The sequence below is a fragment of the Myotis brandtii genome, unplaced genomic scaffold, assembly GCF_000412655.1.
Source record: "Myotis brandtii unplaced genomic scaffold, ASM41265v1 scaffold213, whole genome shotgun sequence".
NCBI lineage: Eukaryota > Metazoa > Chordata > Mammalia > Chiroptera > Vespertilionidae > Myotis > Myotis brandtii.
The window spans coordinates 723,006-742,340 of NW_005357962.1; the positions used below are offsets into that span (position 1 = coordinate 723,006).

The following is a 19,335-nucleotide window of genomic DNA, read 5'->3' on the forward strand; positions in this document are numbered from 1 at the left end:
GGCCACTCCCCCCCCACCCCAGCACATGCCCTCACCCCCCTACTGTCTGTGTCCATTGGTTATGCTCATATGCATGCATACAAGTCCTTTGGTTGATCTCTTACCCGTAACCTCACCCCCCTCCTTCCCTCATAGGTTGGACAGTTTGTTTGATGATTCTATGTCTCTGGTTCTATTTTTGTTCATCAGTTTATGTTGTTCTACAATGTTGTTGGTTGGGACCACAAGAAAATATTCCTAAACTAGAAATCTTTGATGGATGTATTTTTTGTGTGATTAAATTTGGTTCCTTTACATTGCCACAATGTAATTTTGGTAATTGCTGATCCTTATTGAAGAAATTTTAAGTTAATAAATAATAATAATGATGATAATAATAATAATAATTACCACTTTTGAGTATTTAATTTGTACCCAAAACTTTGCTAAAGACTTTTGCTTTCATTATCTCATTTAATCTTCATTTTCATCCTGTGAGATGTTGACAGATATACTCATTTACTAATAAGGATAATTGCTTTCTAAAGGTCACATAAAACTTGTAAGTGGCTGAGCTGGGGTTCAAACCCACATCTATCTGCCTTCAGTGTCTGAGCCACTATGTTTAACTGTTCTTCCCTGGTTTTTCTATGTATTTATGCTTCTCCCCTCACATATTATAGTGGTAGGATGCATTCTTGTGTTAGTATGTTAAAATAACATACTTTTGGTTGTTACAATCTTTATGTAGTAACTAGAGGCCCGATGCATGAAATTCGTGCAAGAGTAGGCCTTCCTTCTCCCGATTGCTGGCACCGGCTTCCCTCTGGCACCTGGGACCCAGGCTTTCCTCCGGCCGCCGGCAGGCACCTGGGACTCGGGCTTCCCTTGCAGCCCTGGCTTCGTCCAGAAGGTCGTCCGGAAGGACGTCTGGAAGATGTCTGGTCTAATTAGCATATTACGCTTTTATTATTATAGATAGATATTTGTTAATTTGACATCTTAGCTATTCTGGTCAAAACTCTTTCATTTACTATTGTGTGTACAATACTTAGAAATTGCGTTATTTTGTGTGTTTTTTAAGCAGATTAAAGGAAGAAAAAATTATTTTGCATTCACATAGGTCATATTTTTCTGATAGGCAGTTTAGTCTAAACAGGTTCTAGCAGTCCTCAGACAGAACCCTGGAATTTAGATATTTATTGCTAATTTGTGCAGAACAGCATCTCACATTGTGTGGTTTACTGTGCAAGGGCATAATGCATGGATAGCAACAAAGCAACTCTTTTACACTTAAGGTCAAATAGCAAAGAGAAGGGTAAATAAAATGAGAAAGTAGGGTTTCACATGAACTGATCCATCATCTATCGTGTATTTAGATTAGCATCTGAAAAACAATAAATGTCAAAAATTTGTATTGTTATAAGTAGTTGACATCTACATGTTAAAAACATAACTATCAATTTTGTGTCCTGTAATACCACAATGGATAACTGTTTATTATATGTTGGTCTGCCAGTGCTTGTGGGGAAGGGTGGTATGCTTTACAAATCCAACTGAATGACATGTCTAGACAGGGCCGAATATATAACTATATAACAACACAGTTCAGAAATTATGGCTGAAAAACTTTAATATTTATTGGCAACTCTATGCCATGTTATATTACTTCGTATCTTTATTTTCCTGGCTTGTTGTTGAAGAATTAAAGTTTATTTTTAGACAAAACAGAAGATGTCTACAATGTGATATAATACGAATCCAGGTTTTAACTAAAATATATTTCCCACACAAATATGTTTCTTGATTTGGAGAATTGAGTAAACCTAAATAGGAATTATTGCTCTGGCATTAAATTTGGATAGGAGCCTTTTGAAACGAACTTAATAGGACAGCAAAACTGCCACTTTAAATCCAAATTTTCTTTAGATGTGGACTTACTGGCATTGAATACAGTGTATTTTTTAATAGTTCTAACTGTTCTAGCGTCTAATTTTTATTTTCTTTGTTCTCCCTCAAGTAGTCTTCTAGGCAACGTACTCTTCTCTAGCCACTTAACCTTAGCTTTTCACAGGAGAGAAATTTCCAGTGCCTTCTCTTCCTCTATTGAGCTGTTCCTTCCAAAACAGGCTATTATAAACAAGCCACGGTGAACATTTCATTGTTGAGTGTAGGAGTTGCTTACATAGCCGAGATACCAGTCCTCCCTTTTAAAAATTTGTATTTTGCCATGATTTTCCCTGTGTGTTTTTTTTTTAGCAGTGTGATTTGATAATCAAATGTTTTAAATGTGATTAAATTTAATTTACCACTTTTTAAAAATGGTCATTACTTTCTGTGTCTTAGGAAGCCTTTACCTACCCCCAATCTTGATAATATTCTCATATGTTTCCTTCTGAAAGCTTCATAGGTTTAGCATATGTTTGGGTCCATGATCCATCTTGAATTATTTTTTTTTCACATGCTATATTAATAACATTCAATCTTTAAGAGATATCACCTATGTTTTATCTATTTTTTAAATTATATATTTTTATTGATTTCAGAGAGGAAGGGAGAGGGAGAGAGAGATAGAAACATCAATGATGAGAGAGAATCATCGATCAGCTGCCTTCTGCATGTCCCTCACTGGGGATCGAGCCCTCAACCCCCGGGGCATGTGCCCTGACTGGGAAATGAACCGTGACCTCCTGGTTCATAGGTTGATGCTCAACTACTGAGCCACTTGGGCTAGGCATCACCTGCATTTTGGAAGTGAGGATTTTGGCATTCTAAGAATTTGGCAGTCTAGACATCATATGTAATAGTAAGTTTGATTTAGAGTTTTAGAACCTTTGGAGGATGATCATGATGAAGATATATGTTAGGTCACATCTGTTATAGCAATTTGGTCAAAACCTTTTTGACATACCTCCATCGTTGTCTCAAAACCATTGTGATTAACAAATAAATTTATATATATTTTTGGTAACCGGGTTCATCCCCATAATGAAATCAGTGGTATTGGGTGCAGAACAAGATTGCAACGTTTTGTGCATACATTGTACTAGGTAGAGATGCATTTCTGTACAGATATCCTATGAAGCTGACCTGGAGTGATTTGCCTGTTAAGATACTAAATCATATTGCAATTAGTAGTTGAAGTGAAAGAATCAAATTAATTGAGTTTATTTAACCTAACCTACTTAATTTTTACTAGATATAGTATGGGGCTCGAAATTGCTATCAGTTTTCACTTCTCTCAAGTTATATCCCTTATTCCTACTGTTTAAGGTGTCCCCTCTGACATTATAGAAACACCACTAAGTACCAGCATCTCAGGCTACAGGGAATTCTCAGCAGTCAATGTGGCTTCGTTGATGGTATATATTTTGGGTTCTTATTATGTGATAGCCACACTGCAAGCATTATATTTCTTACAACAATCTGGTTTTAAAGAGGAAGTTAAGATTTTCACAGCACACACTTGGGGGTTGTGTGGGGGAACATACAATAGTTTCCTAGTACATCTTCTGAATGGTGGCTTCTCATAAGCCCTACAAGTGTCTGAGTCACAGTAGGTAACACTACAATATATAATACTGTTAATTCAGTCACTTCTGAGATGTGTTCAGGTCTGTGGGGGGGAAAGAAAGGTCTCCCTGTACTGTGAGTGACTGTGTGTAGGACACTGCTATGGGGGTATGAGCAGGACAGGAAGAAGCTAATGTTACTCCTAAAGGGAGCTTCACTTTGTAGTGCAATGCAAATGTATGATTGCACTCTTTAAACTTGCTCTTTATTGGGGGGAAAGGTTGTCCTTTATTTTTAGCTGAGCAAATGAACATAATGAGGACTGTTGAGAGACCTCACTGGAGTATACTCAGATTCCATCACAATGCTAGTGTTGCCCATGTTGCAAATGGTGCTTGTGTCTGTGTAAATAGCAAAGAAAGTGGGCCAGGTTCATAGGAGTACCCTTTTAAAGTGGCCTTCTCACTAAGGAAACATTAGCTTCAGTCGATAATTCACAAAGAAACTAGGACAGTTCCCAGGCTCCTCTTTATTTGCAGAGATAAACAACTGGGCATTAATAGAATCATGCTGAAAGCAACAGTAATAAAATTCATTGTGTTCTGATTCTGTCCTCTGAGCAAGGCTATATTAATTTTTTAATCTAAAAATTGTGCCTGAACTGGAGATGTATATGCATTATAAGCTAAATTGAATGCTTTTCCTTAAAGAGCATTTGTTTTGCTTAGTGTTTGCTATTTTTTCTGATTAAAATGGGTTAAGATTAATGTTTCTAGTCTCAAGCATGTTGACCAGTTATTTTTTATGAACTATTTTGTATTGTACACAGGAACCAAATTTAATGGCTTTAGTTATTTATTTGTTCTTTCATTATATTTTGATAAAAATTTTTACTTTCATATTTGTTATCTTGCCCTGGCCAGTGTGGTTTAGTTGTTTGGAGTGGCGCCCCATGCACTGAAGAGTCTTGGGTTCGATTCTCAGTCAGGGCACATATCTAAGTTGCGGGTTTGATCCCTCGTCAAGGTGTGTATAAGAGGTAACCAATCGATGTTCTCTCACATTGCTGTTTGTCTCTCTCCCTTTCCCCGACTCTCTTTTGAAAAAACAAAAAAACAAACTTATTTGTTGTATTTTAATTGAATGAAGTCATGTTATATGAACGCTTTCAGTCTGTAAATCAGTTAATATATGTAGTAGTTAATAATTTTAGGGGATATAAGTCAAACTAGCTTTATCTTATAACTCATATACAAGGTTTTAGAACATTGTTACAGAAAAATTTTCTGACTGCTTGGAACAACACTCTTAATTGTCCTGTGAAACCAGCCATGCCGTTCATTGCCATCCCAGTGTCCAGATTTATGTCAGCATTAATTACTGTTGGTGGGGGATCCTTTGACTCAACACTGTGTGGGTATTTGCAAATGCACCATTGGATGCTGCCGCATGCAAGTGAATGTTGACTCTTATTTATAGGTAAAGAACTCCCCTGTCTTTGTAGATATCGGGTTACTTGAATCAAGTAATATTTGTTTAGCTATTTATCCGTTAATATGTTTAAAAAGAATCTTCTCTAAGAAGATGCATTAGTCATTCACTATTTGTTTGATCAGATGATGGCACTGACAGTCTCATTGTGTAATCATAAAATAGCTAATTTTGTTGTGTTTAATGCCAAGAGCAGATGTACTTCCTAGAATAAACAGTATGCAAGCCCGTATCTAAATGTATTATTTAGAAGCATATTAAAATCTTGGTATTTTTTTGTGGTTTAAGAAAGTAATTGCAGTTTGCATTGTGTCAAATTTTCAAAAAAAATCAATGTGATTGCTGTCACAGCTTAAAAACTTCTTTGAAGAAGCATAGTTTGGCTCATGTGTTTTTAAGTATACTGTGTTATTCTGAGAGACTGTGTCATGCATGGAGGTGTAGTGCATTAACTCTGGAAGCAGACTGCCTGGGTTCAAATTTTGCCTGAATACCCGCTTTGTGATGTTGGGCAGTTACTTAAATTCTTTGTGTTTCAATCCCCATCTTTATAAAATGGTAACAACACTGATAATAGTGTGCACCTCTTAGGGTTGGTGGGAGGATGTATAAGTTGATATAAATAAAGTGCATGGCAGGCACATAGTAAGGACAAATGAGCAAGAGTATAAAGGGTGAAAGAGATAGATGTGTGTGTTACGGCGGCTTCTTTTATATCAGTTCCAATTCTGTAAGTCTGTGAGGTCCTGATCAGTCAATGATATTTGGTATTACTTTAGATTCTCCAGGGCATTACATAAGGAATAAAAGACATGGTCCCTTCTTTGAAATCTTGCACCATATTTAAATAGGTAAACAAATGAAAGTGTTAAGTAGCAGTCTATAATAATAAAAACATAATATGCTAATTAGACTGGACAGCTGAATGACCATCCTCCGGACAAAGCCATGGTGGCGGGGGCTGAGGCAGAGGCTGTGAGGGGCGATCAGGCAGGCAGGCGAGCAGTTAGGGGTGATCAGGCAGGCAGCCGAGCAGTTAGGGACAATCAGGCAGTCAGGCAGAGGGGTTAGGGGCGATCAGGTGGGTGATCAGGCAGGCAGACGAGCGGTTAGGGGCGATCAGGCAGGCAGGTGAGCAGTTAGGGGCGTTCAGGCAGACAGGCAGAGTGGTTAGGGGCGATCAGGCATGCTGGTGACTGGTTAGGGAAGAATAGGCAGGCAGGCAGAGTGGTTAGGGGCGATCTGACAGGCAGGCAGATGAGCGGTTAGGAGCCAGCAGTCCCGGATGGTGAGAGGGACCCCTGCAGGATTGGGCCTAAACTGTCAGTCGGACATCCCTTGAGGGCTGCCGGATTGCGAGAGGGTGCAGGCCAGGCTGAGGGGTCCACTCCCCTCCATGCATGAATTTTGTGCACCGGGCCTCTAGTCTATATATATAAAAGCCAAGCCACCGGAATGATGGAACAACCAGTCGCTATGACGCGTATTGCTGCGGCCAACTGGCCTAATTGGGGCCCCCATCAGCGCCCCCCAACCTCCCGTGGCCCCTCCCCCCAGCAGGCCCCGCCCTCAATCAGCTCCCGCCCCCACCAGAATGACCAGTCGCTATGATATGCACTGTGGCAGCCAACTGGCCCGATCATGGCCCCGATCAGCGCCCCCCAACCTCCTGCGGCCCTCTCCCTGGCTGGCCCAGCCCCCAATCAGCCCCCCTACCCTGATTGGGGGCCGGGCTGGCCGGCCAATGCCTGCGGTCCCTCCCCGCAGCCAGCCCTGCTCCCGATCGGCCCCTCTCCCCCACCGGAACAACCGGTCACTATGACATGCACTGTGGTGGCCAACCAGCCCTGATAGGTGCTCCCCAATCTCCTTTGGCCCCTCCCCCAGGCCAGCCCCGCCCACAATCGCCCCTCCCCCTATTGGGGGTGGGGCTGGCTGACCTCCCACAGCCCCCCCTCTCCCTGCCGGCCCAGCCCCGATCGGCCCCCCTCACTTCGATTGGTGGCAGGGCTGGCTGGCCAACCTCCCATGTCTCCTCTCCCCTGCTGGCCCTGCCCATTGGGGCGGGCCGGCCGGACCCCACCCGTGCACAGATTTGTGCACTGGGCCTCTAGTGTATACATAAAAAGATGTGATTCTTTTGCAGTGAAAAACAGGGGAGATGAAGGAGTATAAAAGATGAATTTTGATCTTAGAGGACAGGAAACATAAAATCCCCTCCCAAAAAGTCTGAGCTTTTTCTCTGAAAACCACATATATTTATGGAAGAGAGCTCATTATGTTTATTCTCTTATAGAGCTATTAATTTATTTTAGATGAAGTTGAAGTCCCCCTACTTTCCTTTAAACATCTCCTTTGCTTTCATCTGAGCTCTTGTTAGTCCATAATAACCAAGTGCTCCAGCGTGGAGGTTCCCGACTTTCCAGGTCTGTGTCCATTTCCAGGTCGTGGTGGTATGTGCTAAGTCTGGAATACTCTGGTCTCTCACCTTAACCTCCCTGAGACCTTCCCCATTCTTCACAGTGCACTTGTGTCTCAGCTCCAGGATACCTTATCCAGCCACAGACCTGAGTCCCAGCTTCCCAGGCTCCAGTCTCAGTGCTCTGTTATGATTCTGGGGGACACTAAGTCTACGTGAAAGCTCTTTGCAAATTATGAAGTACAGTAAAGATGTGTTTGTGTGTGTGTGTGTGTGTGTGGGGGGGGGAACATTGCCTGATCTTTCTTGCATTATTTTTTACCTCTTGTATGTTTAACCTGTCATCTCTCCCCCACCTCCCATCCTAGCCTTGGGAAAAATCAAGGCAGTAGGGATCTGCAATGACTGCATGAGCTGAAGGATGCTCTGCTGGGCGTAGCAGAGGTGGCTAACAGATCCAGGTGCAGCTCTCACCAGAGGCTCTATAGTCAGTGAAGGCAAAAGAGCAAGGGCTTTGTTTTGACAGATAGTGTAGGTGTGGATGTCACCGTGGGACATTGGCCCTGTTCTTTTTTAAAATATATTTTTATTGATTTCAGAGAGGAAGGCAGAGGGTGAGAGAGAATCATTGATCAGCAGCCTCCTGCACGCCTCACACTGGGGATCGAGCCCACAACCTGGGCATGTGCCCTGATCGGGAATCAAACCATGACTTCCTGGTTCATAGATCAGTGTTCAACCACTGAGCCACACTAGCCGGGCTAGCCCTGTTCTTAACCTCTTTGACCACTCACATTCTCATATGAAAAGCAAGGAAGGCGATGTTGCTAGAAACTTCATGGGTGGTGTTTATTCAGTGTACACGAGATGTTTGTGGAAAAACTGTTTTGTTAATTTTAAAGTGCTTACTAGTTGTTTCTAAAAACAAATAACTAGGTAGAACTTCTGATCACGTTTGGATAAGTTCATACACCATGCTTAGTCCTAGCCAGGAGGTTGATGTGGTTAGGTGAGTAGGGACAGGAGCTGAGGGGAGACCTCGCTGACTGGGTCTGGTCCCAAGCTGGTAGCAGCAGCTGGGAGTTGGGGTGGGGGTACCAAGAGCTTGTAAGCACCAGGGTATTGAGATTGGGACAGGGGAATGATAAAATCAGTGAGGTAACATTTCTTTACATCTGTGGGGAGTTCACTTGGGGGAGCTTTCTGAGTGAGCCTTGTGTTGCTGCATTTTATGAAGAATCTTTGAACAGTAAATATGAAACCAGATGACAATTTCCAATTATCGAACACCCAGCTACGCTCTGTCTCTCCCTCTGTACTGGAAATTTACGGTAGATTCTGGTAGGGACAGGCTTGTGAAAAAAAGGAAGTGAGGTTAGCAGCAACAGCTTCTTGCAGTGGCTTTGGGATGTTGAATTTGGGTGACTTGACTTGGTTTTTGTCTGCTGTGAGTTGCTCTCTGGTGCTTCAGCAGCCTCAACACTCATCGTGGGCTTTTCGAGTGGCTGTGTAATTGGGGACAGTGTGAGAGGCCTCTTGCCAAATGTTTTTTCCACACCCCAAATGGAGAAATACACATCTCTGATATTAACTCAGTATAATTCTCCAGATACTTGGAAAAAAATGTGTTGTATATCAGCAAAAGGAGAGGGGATGGAGGGGTAATTTGTGGGGCTACTTGTGCATCAGTTTACATTTGCTACTGGAGCTCTGCGTTCTCGTGATTTGGGGTAAATTATGTAATTTCTGGACCATAAGGTTCACATCTGTAAAATGAGAGTATTGAAGTAGTGGTCTGTTGTCACTCCCAAGTTGGGAAAATTGCATCTTTTAAAAAGGGTTGGAAAGTTGTCTCCTACTCTTCTAATGGTACATGGAAAATCTCCTAGAGGAGTCTGGCAGTTTTGGGGAGCCTTTTTCATTCGACAGTGTTACATAGGACGTATTATGTGTCTGGGATGAGTTCGGGGGCTGGAGATACAGTCATGAACAAGGCAGGGCCCAGCCCTCTGGATGCTTGCATTTTAAGGAGAAGAGACAGGAGATAAACTAACAAACACATGGAGAGGTGACAGGAGTTACTATTACAATGGGTGTGGGGTTATAAATGGGAAAAGTCAAGGTCATCTCAGCCATGTAGCCTAAGCAGAGGGCGGTGGTGATTATGTCTGGTAAATGCTGCAGGTTTGGGTCCATATTCTGCTAAGTGTGAGCTGCTTGGTGGACAAGTTATCTAGAGTTTTAAATTTGAGAATCTTTGCTCAATATATGGTCTTTGAAGCTTTGGGAGTGGATGAGATCAGCTGATGACTGAATATAGATAGAAAAGGGAGGATTGTTTGGGACTGATGGTGGACTCCAGCATTTGGAGGTCAGGTGGAGGAGCAGAATAGAGAGACCATGGTTGGTTGCTTTTGGCTTCCATTCAGCAAGTCTGTGTTAAACACTAGCATATACTGCTCTTTCTTTAAGGTCAGGGGCAGCCTGTGTCTGTGTAAGTTTATACTGTGCATGTATATATGACTTTTAAAATCTTAATACTCAATATGTGCAAGGTGCTGAGAGATGAGAGCTCTCTATGGTGACCTCCACTTCCCTGACCTCCTCCTCTGTCAAACACCTACAGGCTGGCAGCCACTCTAGGTGCCCATATCCCTCTGGGTTGGAGGGTCGATTTGAATGTTGTTCGAGTCAGTTATGTTTACTAGTATAACAAAACCTGTTTTTGTCAGTGGTACTTGTTATTGTAATTATATAATTAAAATTTTATATAATCTGATTAAATATGATACTATTTTTCTACAAAGATGTGCCAAATGCTTTGGAAGGCCTCCAAAGGCAAACCTTCCCCCCTCCCCCCCAAATGCTGCTAAGTTGGGTATGGTCATGGCAACTATAAAGGATTGGGGAGTAATTACACTTCTGTAAGGATTCTCACCTTGCTTCTGGAGAGCCTTTGAGTCCACCCTAATAAAAAAGGGAAATTGGGGGTGATGCTTTTTTGGGTATGGTTTATATAAGAATGACCAGCCTAACAGTCAATCCACAGACTGATTATTTATGGAAAAGACATTGACCCCACATCAGGAAATTGGCAAAAGAATGTATATTATGTTAACTTAAAATAAAATGGCCAAGGAGTGTGTGTGTGTGTGTGTGTGTGTGTTTAAGTTTAATGGTTCTCTGCTTAAAGCAGCCTTTACATTTCTAAACCAGTTATCTTGTTACCTTGGTTAAGTGAGGTTTTGCTGTATGAACTTAATAAAAACCAGTTTTATAGTCTGTGCCAAGAGCCTTCAAAATGGTTATGTACTACTTTCGCACTTCTAGGATTTTCTGGAAAAACATTTAAAAAAAATTCACAAAAGTTTATGTTCAGAATGTTTATTACCTTAGTAGTTGTAACTTAGTAGTTGTAAAAATTGAGTGCAGCCTATATGTCAGGTGTTATAACCATGGTTCAGCTGTGACATGTACTCCTAGAGGACTGTTAGCAGGATTGAGCATCTGGTTTTGAAGAACCCTGAATGGCATGGAGAAGTGTGCACAGGATAATGGTCCATTGCAAAGGGTACAAGGCGTTTTACATATATGACCTCAGCTTTAAAAACTGTACCACAACATTAATGGACTTTATCTGGGTGGTAGGATGGTGGGTGACTTTTGAGTGTATATTTTGTACTTAATTTTGAATTTTGTAATTCTCACAAATGACAGACAGGTGTTATACCACATAATAACCTTATTATAGTAATGGCTGACTTAAAATACAAAGAGGCCTTTTGAATTTGGTTGCTGTTGAGAGTTGCTGTTTCATAGAATGACTTACTAAGAGAGAACATGAATGGAAATGGTAAGAATTACTTTTAGTCTTTAAAATAATTACTAATTACTTGTAATTAAATATATACACAAATTACTTTTATTTTAAAACTTAAATATATGCACATATAAATAAAATTTCTGTTCATCTGTGTAATAATAAAGATATAATACATAATTAAAGTTTAGAGGTATAGAAAAAATTGCTTTCAATATTTATAATTATTAGTATTCATTTATAATAGTTAATAATCTTTATAATAACCAATATAGTTGAACCAAATAGCATTTTCCTCATTTTAGACATTAAAAAAAACACAGTCTCAGAAAGAGTTGTTTCCCCACCCCAAGCTACGCAGTTGGTAATGGCAGATTCTGAACCCAGATTTTCTGATTCTAAAACTGTTGGTCTTTCTGCCCCCAGCACTGCGTTTTAATCTTTTCTTTAGTAAAGTTAAGTATAAAAAGAAGGAGTAGTAGGTTCTGCCTTAGAAGTCCTGAACTTGTGGATAGAAGAAGGTTACATAACCTGGATGGATGAGCTAGAGCAGAAATGCTATCAGAAGAAGCCTAGATTTGTTTTCCAGAATGGTTGCATATGTTGGAGTGAAGGAAGAAAACATTGCAGCTGTTATTAAGCTGTTCTAAGAAATAAACTAAAATTTACTAATATTCAGCATGGAGATTGAAGCTGGGACCCTTGTTTGGGTCCTAAATCAGATGATAGGCATCCCCTTTGGAACACATTTGTCCTGGGAACTGTAAGGGGTTCCATTTGGCAGAGGGTGGAGGGGGCCCCACTCTCTTGTCTGCTTTCAGCCTATTGTGACATCTGCGTTTACTCAAGAGACTTACAGATTATGTTAACCGTTTCAATTAAAACAACAGCTACAGGACAATTGGCTTATAAAGATTCCTATGAGGAACCATGGGTTGAAGGTAATGTTGATAATGCAAACACAAATGAGCTGTGAAAAATTAGCAGAGCTGAGATGTCTTCGAGTACAACCTATTATCAGCTATGAAGTCAGCTGAAAAGCGACTTTTGTCTAAGAAAATGTAGTTCTTTTTTGCGTGTGCTTCAGGGGACCCGTGGATAATGACCACTAGAAGTCATGGTTGTTTTTATGTAGTTCAATTTTTGAAAAAGGTCTTCCTATTCAACAACCATTTATGGAGTATCTCCTAGGTGCCAGCTGTCATGCCTGGGGGATGAAGAAGACAGAGCCTTTGAGGAGCTCAGTCTAAAGAGGTCTCAATCCTGTGCTAAAATTATCGAATGAGGAGTGTAAGGGTTTGTGGAGTATCTCGTCCAAGCCCATTACTGTTTAGGTGAGGATTCTCTGCTGGGCACGCACAGGGATGGGTCCCTGTTCTTGGCACCAGGGGGGCAGGGGGCTTCGGAATTCCTCCTTGCCTTGGTGTCATCAGGCTTCACAGAATGGCATCCAGTTTTTCCTTTCTTCATTTGGCTGTTTACAGTGATATACTCAGATCTGATTTGTAACTTAAGTTTTAGGCACTGCTAACATAGTTCAGTCTGAAAAAGACCTTAAACTAAAGGCTCTAAATCATGTAAAATTTGTGTGTGTGTGTGAAATTCTGTGTATTGCTATTATTTAGAATGCAAAATATCTTTGTCAGCTACCAAGGCTGATAGACATAATAGCATCCTAGGCAACAGAAAGGAGAGCCCTGCTATGATGGCATCATTGGAATCACCTTTCATTTCGACATTGAACAGAAAGTAGCGTTCCCTGTGCCTGAGTCAAGGTTCAGTCATGTACAGCCGGGTGATTATTTTAAGTATATGTCTGAAAGAACCCCAAGATGTACCACTTTCTAATCAAAACAGGCTTATTAAATGCCCATCCGTGCCTGTGCACTGTTCTCAGCCAAGTTAAACAGATCAAGGAGGAGTTTCTCCATTAAAAAAAAACCTGACTCTCCTTATGTTTGTAACTGAATTATTTTTGTAATAATTGGTGAGAGCAATATTATCTGAATTTTAGAGTACCTAACTGTCCCTCCCCACTTTCTGGGTGGTGATGGTGGGACATTAGAGCCTTTAAAATTTCTCTAAGATTGTGAAAAATGAAAACATAATAGTGACAGCCATAATTTATAGCAAATTATGTCAGGACTAGAGGAAAGGGAATTTTTCAACTATCTTGATGTTTCAGTTAGGGAACCTTTGACAAGTAGAGAAAAATAGAGAGAAAAAAAATTGTCCATAGCTTTACCATTAAAATAAAAATTCTTTAAAAGTACTGTTTAAAGTAGCACATTTGTGATTATTTTATGCACTTGAATGACCAGCATTAAATTATGCTGTGCATACTTGAAAAAGGAAAGGAGCCTCAATGGACAAAAGATGGTTGTACTTCTATCCTTTTAGTGGTTGTTACTGTTTGAAATAGGCAAAAATAACTTCATAACAAATGCTTTGAGGCAATGGAAGACTAACATATTTTGACAGAAACAGTGCAGAGATATGTCTTAGAAAATGATTCTTTCATAGCATTTTGAACCCGGGGGATCATTTCAGGTTAGCAATGCAGTTGCGAGCTGAGGGGAGCATCAGTTCTGACACGAGGTGTACAGGAGTTGGGGTCTGTTTCTGGTACTGGGAAGGCACCAACCACTGTGGTGGTAGTGATGACCAAGTGCACACGTGCTCAGTGAGTTGGTTTCCTTCACCCTTTCCTTTTGTATACATGCTCTTCATGTTCTAAAAACAAACTGCCCATTGAGTGCTTCCTGTAGAGGAAACCTAGGAGGTGTGTGAAGCCCCGTGGGGTAGAGATGGAACCTATCGTAGTGGACAAACTTTGGATGACTCTAAGCTCATGCATCTGTTTCCTGGATGATTCACCTGCTTTGTAACATCAACATCTCAAAAGTCAGATGCCAAAATGACTGGAACTTTTGGGCTCCCTTGATTATTGGCTTTCTTGCTATTAAACAGCTGTATTTTTATGGTCAGGCTTTGGAAAGAAACGATTTTATAGTGCCTTTAAAAATGTTTTATATAAATAAACTTGGTTTAAATAATGCTGAATACTATGTGTCCACTGTCTTAAAACCCATTTCTGTGGCAGCATTCAATACGATATTTACATAAGTTAGTTATGGGAGCTGTCATTGTAAATTTGAGGTATTTTTATGTTGGTTTAGAAAATTAACATGAAGTAAAATGATCTTTATTTCGTACACAATTCTATGAGTTTTAACACATGTGTCAATTTGTATAGCCATCCTCACAAGTGTTTCATCCCCTCCCAAAGTTTCCTCATGTTGTATTCTCCTTCCACCCTCAAACCCTGGCAGCCATTAATCTGTTTTCCATTGCTATAGTTTTGTCTTTGCAAAGATGGCATTTAAATGGAAGCATACAGTATATAATCTTTTGAAGCTGACTTCTTTTATGCATATAATGCCTTTGAGATTCACCCAGGTTGTTGTGGGAATGAATAGTGTGTTCCTTTTAATTGCTGAGTAGGACCTATTGTGTGGCTGTGCTGCAGTTTATTTGTCCATTAACCAGTTGAAGAACATTTTAGTTATTCTAGTTCTGGGGTATCTATAATAATAAAAGAGTAATATGCTAATTAACCAGACGTCCTTCCGGATAAAGCCTTCCGGGGCTGCGAGGGAAGCCTGGGTCCCGGGTGCTGGAGGGAAGCTGGTGTCGGCAGCCGGGGAAAGGAAGGCCTACTCTTGCACGAATTTCGTGCATCGGGCCTCTAGTTATAAATAAAGCTACCATGAACTTTTGTGTACAGATCTTTGTTTGGACACATGCTTTTCTCTCTTTTGGGTGGAATAGCTGGGTTATATGATAGGTGTACATTTAATTTTGTAAAGTGTCAGATACTTGGCATCCTTGTGAGCACTTGGTATTGTTAATGTTTTTAAATATTTTAAATTTAAGTCATTCTATTAGATGTGTAGCAGTTATCTAATTGTGATTTTAATCTGCATTTCCCTAATGGCTAATGATGTTAAACATTTTTTATGTGCATGCTTGCAGCCATTTACACACACACACACACACACACACTCTTTTGGTGAACAATCTATTAAAGTCCGTTTTTAATTGTTTTATTTATTTATTTATTTAGTTTTCAGAGGGTGTGTGTGTGTGTGTGTGAGAGAGAGAGAGAGAGAGAGAGAAAATATTCCAGATACACAAATCCTTTGTTGCATTTGTAATTTGCTAATATTTTTGTCAGTGTGTCCCTTATTTTTCCATTCTTAGTAGTATCTAACTCAGAGCAAGAATTTTTAATTTTGAAGAAGTGCAATTTATATTTCTTTTCTTCTCTCTCTCTCTCTCTTTTTTTTTTTTTTAGTGGATTCTCCTTTGGAGATAATGTCCAAGAACTCTTTGCCTATCTCCAGGTCACAAAGATTTGCTTGTATGTCATTTAAAACCTTTAGCGTTTTACATTTTACATGTAGATCTACATGATCTATTTTGGATTGATAGTTGTATAAAGTCTGAGGTTTAGGTCAAGTTTCGTTTCTTTTCTTTTTTTTTTTTACATATGGATGTATGGATGTTGAATTATTCTAACACCATTTGTTCAAAGATAGTCTTTTCTCCATTGAACTGCCTTTGCATCTTGGCCAGAAATCAACTGGCTGTATTCACGTGGGTCAATTTCTCTGGTAGTTCTTGTTCCCCAAGGTTCCCTTTCTCAGTCATCTAGCCACAAAGATGGGGCTTTAGAATAGGGTGGTGCACTTCCTGTGACTGCTTACATTCTGGACCACGAGGCAGAAAGACAGAGAAAAAGAGCTACAGAGGTTTGCCCTATACCTTGAGATCACAGTTCCTCTGATTAGAGAGGAAGGTTCCTTTTTCTCAGAGGTTTAGGTGGCTATAGTTCCCTCTACCCACCATTACCTTGAGATTGCCTTGGACTGGGAAGCAAGAGAATAGAGAAAAAAGGAGGGAAGGGAGGGGTTTCCACCAATCCTTCCAGAGTTAGGAATCCCCCTTCCTGCTTCTCAAGCTAGAATTCAAGGGATTTGTGGATTTGCTCCGTTTGTTTGCATCTTGGTGCTTACTTCTAGGATTCTGCCTGCCTTGAGTCCAAGCTGGGGGATTTTGGAGGAAAAAATGGGGAAGTTTATCACTGGTTTAGTGATTGAATTTTGCTCTTCTCTCCCAGTCAATTTGCTATCATCTTACTTTTCAGAGCCCTCCAATAGCTGCTTCCTATATTCTGTCCAGGCAGTACAGGTGCCTTCAGTGAGAGACAGGACAAGTGGACTTCCTTCATCTTATCCAGAACTAGTGTCCCCTCTATGTTGTTTTTAAATACAAAATTTGGAATAGTTTTTGGATGAGTTACATAAATCTTGAAACAGTAGGTATTCTGTGGACAGTTGTTTCTCATAGACTTTAAAACAAAAGTCATATTATCTTGCCTGAATTGATTTACATTTAAAAGTATGAGAACAAAGTAGAAACCTCCTAGTTTTGTGGAAATCCTGTGTTAAGAATACAGTGGGCTCTTTCTCTTGCTCCTCTTCACTAATAAAAAAATAACAATTTGAGGTAAACATTTTAGTACCATGATACAAATTTCCATTTAGCACCATACGATTTTTGGTGCAGAAATGCATTTGGGAAGCCTGTAGTCATTCATTATTCTGTTTACCTTGGGGTTTTTATCTTTTGTTACATCAAGAATTGTCTGATTTTAAGCCCTTAGTATCCAGTATTGAGTTGCCTCTGAGGTGAGAGTTGATGCATCTTCATTCTGAACCCCTTGTATAAACTCTAGGAGGAATCAGAGGATTTGGGAAAGTCCAAAAATGAGAGGCTATTTTTAACAGATTCATTCTCTACTGATTTAAAAAAGAAAAAGTGGACTAAATATAATTAATCAGACATTTGGTGAAAAACAAAAATAGTTCAATGGATTCCTAGTGGAAACAATGCCCTGGTCTAGAAATTAGCAAATTAAAGTAATTATTTATCTGAAGAAATATATTAAAAATTAGTGAGGGGGGACTCAACTGTAGGTAATCAATCTCTTGGAATCAACTTCAGAAGGGCATGTGAATGTGATCATAGCAGTACTAGTATATAGGAGTAGGCAATTAGAAAGGCCAAGTTTGAGGTAATTAAGAATAACTCATTTAACATTTAAATGATAAAAAGTGATGGTAGTATATGAATATGGAAGATAGTTGGATAATCCTGTTATTCCTTAAATGTAACTCCATGGTTGTTATTGTTTTCATGCTTTTAGCATCTATTTTTCCCCTGAGTGATCAAGTGTTGAGGACTTGAATATTGCCTCTCCTAGTGCTTGCACCATGTTATATTATTTAAGACTCATAACATTGGGACGTTTAAAGAGCTCTGTGCCAGACCGGTGCTGAGCACCTTGCCTGGGTTATCCTGTGTCATCCTCATAAGAACCCCACGAGGCTGGTGCTCTTAACCTTTCAGCTATAAAATTGTCCAGTTGAATGGGAAAAATTTCTTAATTTTGACAACTTTGAAGACTTTCCCCACTTTTTTTTGTTTTGTTTGTTTTGTTAATCTTCACCCAAGGATATTTTTCCATTGATCATTTGGAGAGAGTGGAAGAGAGAGGGAAAGACAGAGAGAAACATCAGTGTGAGAGAAACACATTGATTTGTTGCCTCCTGAACACACCCTGATTAGGGCCAGGGCCAGGGCCAGGGAGGAACGTGCAACCCAGGTAAGTGTCCTTGACTAGAATCAAACCCAGGATCCTTTGGTCTGCGGGCCAACACTCTATCCCCTGAGCCAAACCAGCTAGGGCAAGACTTTCCCCACTTTTAAGGAAGGGGTTGAGAAGACCAAATTTAATATTAAAACCATTCATTGCAGCATTATTTACAACAACCAGGATATGGAAACAATCTAAGAGTTCATCAATAGATGAATGGGTAAAGAAAATGTGGTGTATAGGCATGGAATATTATTCAGCCATTAAAAAGAAGGAAATTGTGCCGTTTGTGACAACATGGGTGGACCTTGAGGGCATTGTGCTAAGTAAAATACTCAGACAGAGAAAGACAAATACCATAATGATCTCACCTATATGTAGAATCTAGAAAACAAAACAAAACAGAACAGAACAAAAACCAAGCTCATAGACAGAGAACAGATTGGTAGTTGCCAGAGGTGGCAGGTGGGGGGGCGGGTTTGGGTGAAATGGGTGAAGGGGATCAAAACATAAGAATTTCTAGTTGTAAAATAAATAAATTCTAAGGATATAATGTACAGCATGGTGACTAGTAATACTAAAAATTGTGGAGAGATCTTCAATGTTCTCATCACAGGAAAATAATACTTTTTTTGTAACTGTGTATTATTGATGGATAACTTAGTGTGGTTATTATTTTGCAATACAGGGTTGGGCAAAAGTAGGTTTATAGTTGTTTGTATGGAAAATACAATCCTAATATATAAAAACCCAGGGTCTGTAACGTCCAAAATGACCAAAGGCTCGACCGACCGGAAGTCAGTTCTGCAGTCAGTGCTGGGTTGCCGTGGCGACCCAGCACTGACTGCCACAGCTGCGGGTGAGGTGACCCAGCACTGACTGTCAAGGGGGCTGCGGATCAGACTCAGAGAGAGAAGCAGGGTCTGATCCGTAGCCTCCTCCGTGGCAGTTGATCAGCCCTTGCCTCTCTCTTTCTGTCTGGGCCTGGCCAGCAGCTGCACCTCTCTTTCTTTCTGGGCCTTTGCGGGGGGCTGCTGATCAGCCCCGCCTCTCCGATCAGGCCCGGAGATAGGCCCCGAGACGCTTACTGGCATAGAAACCAACCAATCAGAACCAAATCTGGGTGAACTGTGAGGAGCCAATGGCTGCCTAGGAGGCGGAGCTTTTGACACTGACTGGCATAGAAAGGGACCAATAGAACCTAATCTGGGTGAACTGCGAACGCAGAACCTAAGGTGGGGGCTGACGAGGGGTTTTAAGGGCAACAGCTGTTTGGTGTAAGGTGTAAGAAAGCAGTTCAATTTTTTAATGACCGATTTGGCAGTATAGTGCATATGGCTGGCTATCAGTCCAGATATAGGGATTATGTAGTTTTGTCTGCCAAGAACATCC

The 19,335-nt window shown here is 40.5% G+C and overlaps 1 protein-coding gene across 13 annotated transcripts in view; it reads left to right on the forward strand.

The window, feature by feature from the left end:
- SIPA1L1 (signal-induced proliferation-associated 1 like 1) overlaps positions 1-19,335 on the forward strand; it is a 330,175-nt gene that overhangs the window by 102,908 nt on the left and 207,932 nt on the right. The gene's annotated exons all lie outside the window — the stretch shown is intronic.